The 8146-nt window shown below is 37.2% G+C and overlaps 1 protein-coding gene and 1 non-coding gene across 3 annotated transcripts in view; one reads left to right on the top strand and one right to left on the bottom strand.

Annotated features, from left to right (window-relative positions):
• Window positions 1-8146, bottom strand: part of AP3B1 (adaptor related protein complex 3 subunit beta 1) — a 225457-nt gene that overhangs the window by 214966 nt on the left and 2345 nt on the right. The gene's annotated exons all lie outside the window — the stretch shown is intronic.
• On the top strand, window positions 4561-4698 carry LOC138398527 (small nucleolar RNA SNORA70). The gene has a single exon (XR_011236006.1). It is a non-coding gene; the product is annotated as a small nucleolar RNA SNORA70 (small nucleolar RNA).

Consider the following 8146-nt stretch of genomic DNA (forward strand, 5'->3'; position numbering starts at 1 on the left):
AAGAGCAAGACTCCATCTGTACAAAAAATAGAAAACTTAGCCAGGCATGGTGGCACCTGCCTTAGTCCCAGCTATCCAGGAGGCTGAGGCAGGAGGATCGCTTGAACCCAGGAGTTAGAGGTTACAGTGAGCTATGATGATGGCACTGCACTATAGCCAGGGCAACAGAGCAAGACGCTCTCAAAAAAAAAAAAAAAAAATGGTTAAGATGCCTGTCTTCCTCCTACTAGAGTATAAAGTCCATGAGATCAGGCATTTTGTTCATTGCTTAAACCAAGAACACTGCCTAACATATAATGGCACTCACATTTGTTGAATCAATAAACTACTTCTATAATTTTTTAAGTTACTGCAAAAAACCCTAAAAATAGAGAGGTCCTAAGTACTCCTCAAACTATAACCTTTTGAAGGCAGCAATATATCTGGCACAAAATAAGCACTTAATAGTCACTGACTACCATCGAAATGCCCATTCTACTCAAAACCCTCCAACCGCTTCTCTTGTTACTGACAGTAAAATGCCAAGTCCTCACAATGATTTACAAGGTCCTATACACCCTGGCCCCCACCTTTCTACTCTGCCTCCACATCCTACTAATTTCCTCCTCATCTTTCATGACCACATTCTTAATCTAGGCTTTACGAAACTTGGAGAAAACTCATTCCAAGAATAAAGTTGGGTGATGCATAGCTCTGCCAACTTGTGATTTTGGAACCAGCCTGCTATGGTTGGAATGTGTCCCCTCCAAAATCCAGGTGTTGAAACTTAATGGCGAATGTCATGGTATTAAGAGGTGGAGCCTTTAAGATACGATTAGGTCATGAGGGCTCCTCCCTTCATGAATGAGATTAAGCCTTATAAAAGAGGCTTCAAAGAGCATTCAGTTCTCTTGCCCTTCTGCCTTCCTTCATGTGAGGACATAGATTACTTCCCTCCAGAGGATGCAGCAAGAAGCCATCTTAGAAGCAGGCCAGGCGCGGTGGCTCACGCCTGTAATCCTAGCACTCTGGGAGGCCGAGGCAGGAGGATCGCTCAAGGTCAGGAGTTTGAGACCAGCCTGAGCAAGAGTGAGACCCTGTCTCTACTAAAAATAGAAAGAAATTATGTGGACACCTAAAAAACATATATACAGAAAAATTTGCCAGGCATGGTGGCACATGCCTATAGTCCCAGCTACTCGGGAGGCTGAGGCAGAAGGATCGCTTGAGCCCAGGAGTCTGAGGTTGCTGTGAGCTAGGTTGACTCCACGGCACTCTAGCCCGGGCAACAAAGTGAGACTCTTGTCTCAAAAAAAAAAAAAAAAAAAAAAAGCAGAAAACAGCCTTGACCAGACAACAGAACTTGCCAGTGCCTTGATCTCAGACTTTCCAGCCTCTAGAATCATGAGAAAGAAAATTCTATTCTTTATAAATTACCCAGTCTCAGGAATTTTGTTATAGGCGCACAAAACAAACTAAGACACAACCCCATTCACTAGACTTTCACTCGTCCAGCTGCCATGCCACCTCACTCAGCTGAATTAAAGACACTGGCCTTCTCATGAGGTTGCTTCCTATTGACAATATAATCAGCACATCAATAAGCAGATATTAACTATAAATTATTGACTTTTATAGATCTATGAACTCTTTCTAGCTAATATGCCAAATAAGTCTTCCCTAATACAGAAACCAATGTTATTCATAATAATATGAAATAGAGAAAAAATCATTTCCTTCTTGATTATTCCACTTTGGGCTTTTCACTTTAAATTTTGAATTTAGACTGCAGGCAATTTGTTTTTGTCAGTAGTTCATTTATATACACAAGTGCAAAACTGTCAAATTATTTCACTATAACACATTTGTCATTCTATGAGTGTTTATAACTTCTCATGCAGTAAAAAAGAACATTTCAACCAACCATCTGTCTGCTTTGTTTGTTTTAATCATTCAGCTCTAGTATCATGGCTCCAAATTCTAAATATTTTTTTAAATAACATAATATCTCTCATCTCATGATTTAATGGTAAGGCTTGAAATTTAAGTGTTTCAGATTTTCTCCTCAGATTTCACAGATCAGTGATTTTAAAAATAACATCCTACATCAAGGATGAATATTTCTTGAATATTTGTAAAGACAAAATGTAAAAGTCAGAACTGACTCTCCTTCAAAAAGAAATACAAACAAAGCAAAATAAAATAAAACACTTATAATTTCTTGGAAAGCAGAACTCTGCTTACAGGCAGTATTTCATCAAATTTTTGTTCAATGTAGTAAAATCTTATTTAATTTGAAGTATATTTCAAGAATTAAATGATATCATAAATGGAACTCTTCTATATCACTGAACATCTTCTATTGTCACTGAAATGACAATCCTTGAGTAGTCAGCTCTTTGTCTTATTTATATGAAGATAAAAACAACAAGTTCATCTAGCTAGGAATGCACTACAGACACTAGTACACAGTTTCTTCTTTTGCTAAGAGCCATCTTGGAAAAAATGTTGAAATTTACTTAGTGAAAGATCAATAAAACATTGAAATTGTCTAAAATTTAATGTGCCCCTTGTAAATATAAAGGTAGGATCCAATCTACATATATAGTAAGCAAGTATGTTGTTAACAACTCTAGAACCAGATATAATGAACATAAATTTCAATCAGCTAAACAGAATTAACAAGATCAGTTACCAAAACTGGAATCATTAGTTCTCAAGGGATTTAAATCTTTGGCACTTAAAGATGATAAGACATATAACAATGTCTTAGAAATCATCACTGGAGTATATTTTCATACCAGCAACCCTGGACTCCTGAGCACAAGGGAAAGGAATTCATAATGAGAAGCCCATGCCTCTTCATACTATGCTTACAACTCAAGGCTCCAACATTTTCAACACCTCAAACTAAAATGTGTTTGACATTTCAAAATTATAGCATTTCCATTTCTTCAGTAAATCATTGTTTACATAAATAAAGGCTTATAATAAATAACTTTCAATAGGTATATCGTGTTGAAAAGTTGAGAATTATCACACAATTTAACATTAATTACATGAAGAAAATGGTTGCTCTGGACCTATACACAATTGTATGATACAATATGATAGGGATACCAGATTAGGTTTTCCTTTGGACAGAGTCCACTGAATCAGTCATGCTTCATTTTTTTTATCAACACTGGCTAATGAGACAATAAAGGTTGGTAGAATCTAAAAGGAACTAAAAACATTTTATTAAGCAAAATTATGAGCCAAACACTTTGCTAGGCACCTTCATACAGATTATACTGTTTAATATTAGGAGAGTATGTGAAAGAGAGATTTCTCTACACAAATATTTGTCAAGCAACTATATAACATGAGAATACAGAATGAGATGAAGGTATCAATGAGGAATACTAGGGTAAGTAAAAAGAGAGTAAGCTCTGTGCAACTGGACCATAAAAGAATGTTAAATGAAAAAATAAAAATATAGTATAGACTCTATATTATTAATAAAAAATAGAAACAATCACAAAAACAAGTTTAAAACCTCATACTGAGACACAATGACTCTGAGGTATATCAAAAGTAATGTGTTACTATTAATAAAGTACTGACATCTGAGACTGGCTTATTTTTATTTTTAATAAAGTATATTCAAGAACATCTCTCTAAATAAGAACATCTCAGATGCATTTCTATATACCTTCTTGAAAGATAGAAAAAGTGGTGGAGATAGAGTTGCTAAGTGCATACAAACCACAGACACATGCAATCTTCATACTAGACTTCACTGAGAATCACTGATATTTAAAGTTAAATGGGTATATGTGGTGGAATTTTTATGGCTGATATTGTAAACAGGACAACGAATAAAATTTAAGTTAAAAAATAAGCCAGGCTTTATTAATTCAATGTAAATACACTGGGGTAGTATTATGGACTTCAGAAAGCATACCGCTGTCTGGATCTAAATTAGCTCTGTGAATCTAAACAAATGGAAAATCCACCCCAATTTCAGCAAAGATGTTACCTTTCAATGTGTTTCATTGCTAAATTACTAATTGCTAAAGTCACCTTTCAGTTGTTAAACACAAGAGCCTCTTTCTAGCCTTCATCATTCTATTTGTCCTCACTCTGTAACTCCTTACAGTTGACCATTTCCTTCTTCTAATTTTCCTATTAATGTCTTTTTTTTTTTTTAACCTTCGCCTGGTTTCCTACCCCACTGAGCTCTGTCTCTTTTTCTAGTTCTTCCATTCACAACTTAGATGTTGGTGTCCCCTTGGGTTTTGTCTAAACTGCCTTCTCCTCTAACAAGAAAAGTTCTTCCTGGGCAATTTCACCTATTCCCATGATTTAACTACTACCTACTATTCTAAATTTTGATGTTCAAATGTCTCTCTCATTTGAACATGCATTTTTCTTTTGCAACTCTCCTAGTTTCTACATACTCTGTCTGAAGAACTCCTGTTCCTCTACCTGGCAAAAACCTTCTCAGGCTTTAAGACCTAAAATGTCAGCATCTCAGTGAAGAGTTCACCAACTTTCCCAAATAGTATTCCTTAACATTCTAGTTTAGAAATCACTTTCATGCAGCCAGTTAAGCCAACCGTGCCACTTTCCTCATGCAGCCCAGTGTGCAATGGCTGCAAACAGCAGCCTCCTTGGTAGTGTATGTAGCCTGTTGCTTGCTTGTATGGATTACTCTAAGGGACCTTGGAGACAGTCCCTTCCAATGTATGTTCATGTGTCAGACCTTGTGCTGTCCCCAATCTAGGGGACAGGTATGCCTGGTGCCTTTGGAAAGCCCCAGGACACTGTGGCCAGAGTTCACATTGGCCAAGTCATCATGTCCATCTGCACCAAACTGCAGAACAAGGAGTATGTGATTTGAGGCCCTGGAGGGCCAAGTTCAAGTTCCCTGGCCACCAGAAGATCCACATCTCCAAGAAGTGGGGCTTTACCAACTTTAATGCAGACGAATTTGAAGACATGGTGGCTGAAAAGCCCATCATCCCAGATGGCTGTGGGGTCAAATACATCCCCAGTTGTGGTCCCCTGGACAAGTGGAGGGCTCTGCACTCATGAGGGCTTCCACTGTGCTGCCTCCTCATTTGCACCCACCAATAAATCCTACTTCCTGTCCACTTAAAAAAAAATCACTTTCAAGTACACCATCTTATGGGAACCTCAAAAAATAGGCCAGTATTAGCACACCCTTTCTAGAGATAAGAAAACTGAGGTTTGAAGAGATTAACAACTTGAACAACATAACACTACCAGTGGAAAACATCAACTTAAATCCAGATCTTCTGACTCTGGGTCCAATGATCGTCTAATACTATGGTCCCCAACCCCAGGCCATGGACCAGCACCGGTCCATGGCCTATTAAGAACCCAGCTGCACAGCAGCAGGTGAGCAGCGGGCAAGCAAGGGAAGCTTCATCTGTATTTACATCCGCTCCCCATTGCCTGTATCACCACATAAGCTCCGCCTCCTGTCAGATCAGTGGTGGCATTAGATTTTCACAGGAGTACAAACCCTACTGTAAACTGTGCATGCAAGGGATCTAGGCTGTGTGCTCCTTATGAGAGTTTAACACCCGATCATCTTTGGTGGAGCTGAGGTAGTGATGCTAGCACTGGGGAGTGGCTGCAAAAAGAGATTATCATTAGCAGAGAGGCTTGAACAATAAATGTAATGTGCCCGAATCATCCTGAAACCATCCCCTCCTCCTCTCCCCCCTCTCAGTCTGTGGAAAAATTGTCTTCCAGGAAACCCATGAAACCTGTCCCTGGTGTCAAAAATGTTAGAGACCATTGGTCTAACACACCACGATGCTCTCTCAAAAGAAAAGAGATTTAGAAATTTAGTAGCTTTACTATTGTAATTAAGAAAAATTAATTAGTCTTGTGTGTTTCTTTCTAGAAATTAATCCCTAATTAAATGTTTAATCCAGAAATCAAATTAATAAAATTATTTTTCAATTATACACAGATACCGAAATTGGTTAAGATAAAAAAGAGAAATTTTTTTTTTTAAGATAAAGGGAAACAACATAGAGAAAAACTAAAAGCAACAGAAGTTTAGAACATTCTAAAGAGGAGTACAGGCTAAAATCCCAGTGACTCAGCAGACTGAGGTGGGATTGCTTGAGCCCAAGAGTTTGAGACCAGCCTGGGCAACATAGAGAGACCCTGTCTCTAAAAAAAAAGAATTAAAAAGATTAGCTGGATGTGGTGGCTCAAGCCTGCAGTCCCAGCTACACAGGAGACTGAGGCAGGAAAACTGCTTAAGCCCACGAGTTTGAGGCTGCAGTGAGCTGCGATTGCACCACTGCACTCCAGCCTAGGCAACAGAGCAAGACCTCCATCTCTTAAAAAAAATAAGCAAAATAAAATGGAGTACAAAAGATAAATTCTTTATATTTTAAATGAAGAAATTAAAATCTTGAAGCCAATAATCTGATACACAGGCTTTTTAGCCAATAAGTGATGTATAGGATCCACTTTCATAAAGCCATCTAATACTCACTAATGCTGGTTTTGTTTAAAAGGGGAAAGGGATAAATAAGATTAAATTCAGAAAACAGAAATCATCAATAATACTGTGACTAGGAAGTAAGTAGGCATCTTTGAGATGGTTAGTTGAAGAATCAGAGAACACAAGGCTCTAGAACAAGAAGCCAAAGTATAAAACAGTAGAGGGAGTTGGAGAGTTGAAACATTACCAGTTTGCAGCCATTGTGGTAAAGACCATTCAGGAGATTCCCTGATGTTGCTAAATGTAGGAGTGGTAAATTTAATGAGGACCAAGATATCTGCAAAGTTTCAGTGTCTACCCACAGATAATTTGGGGAAAAAAAAACCAATGATACAGTAGAGAAACTGGACAACCCCTTGACTGGGAAAATTAACAGCATGAAGATGGGTATCCTGTGCCTTTGAATATAATAGTCTGAGAAGGACACATCACCTATAGTAGTATTCTCACCACAGACACATAACCTGAATCTTAACATTAGGAAACACCATCTAACCCAAATTGATTAACATATTATAAAATAACTGGCATGTATTCCATAAATATGTCAAGGTCATGAAAGACAAAAAAGGATAAGGAACTATTCCAGATTAAAAGAGATTAAAGAGATGTGACAACTAAATGAAATACATGACCCTGGACTGGATCTAGTCCTAGACAGAAAAAAAAAAAAAAAAAAAAAAAAAAACGCTTAAAAAAATCTTTATTGGAACAAATTATAAAATCGGATTACATACTATAGATTGTACTGATGTTAAATTTCCTGAATACATCAATACTGTGATTGTTTAAAAGAATATCTGTTCTTAAAAAATACACACTAAGGATTTAAGAATTTAGAGTAAAGGGACATGATGTATACTAGCTATTCTCCAGTGGTTCAGAAGACATAATAATATGAATATGTGTATGTGTATGTATGGGGAGAGTAAGTGACAGAGAGAGATAAAGCAATGTAGCAAATTTCTAAAAATCAGTGAATGTGCAAAAGCATAATTCTCTGTGCTACAAAGAAGTTGCTACTTTTTTATAAACTTGAACCTATTTCATCAGAGTAAATCATTAAAAATTAGAGCAAAGGAACAGGGTAAGCTTCAAGTTTCTCACATAAATTTTATCATTCGATTTTTTTAAAAAGGCAAGTATTATTGCAATATTACTTGCTCAAGAGAGAGTAAGTGATCACTTCCAGATAAGGGGTCTCCTTGTTTCTGTCGAACTCCATTAGACTGCAGTTGAGTGGCCAAAAGGAAGCTTCAAGGTCATATGTTGTCTACAGCTACTATTTAAGATTTTAAACTTTTAATGAGTTGTATGCATTCTCTCATAAAAGTACCATAAACTTCATCAATTAATAAGTAGCATATCTAAACACTTGAGAGAATGGGCTCTGAGATTAGAACTTCTGGGTTGAAATTCAGGCAGTACAGTGTTCTAGCTTTATGATCTTAGGCAAATTAACCACTGTGCTGTGCTCCAATTTTCTCATCTGTAAAGTGGGATCAGAGAAGTATCTGGTAACAATCCATGGGCTTGTTAGGGGGACTGAATGACATAATTAACACAAAGTGGTTAGCACAAATGCACTAGCACTCAATAAATGTTAGCTATTTTTGTTAAATACAATCTGCT

The sequence above is a fragment of the Eulemur rufifrons genome, chromosome 17 (assembly GCF_041146395.1).
Source record: "Eulemur rufifrons isolate Redbay chromosome 17, OSU_ERuf_1, whole genome shotgun sequence".
In the NCBI taxonomy this organism is placed as follows: domain Eukaryota; kingdom Metazoa; phylum Chordata; class Mammalia; order Primates; family Lemuridae; genus Eulemur; species Eulemur rufifrons.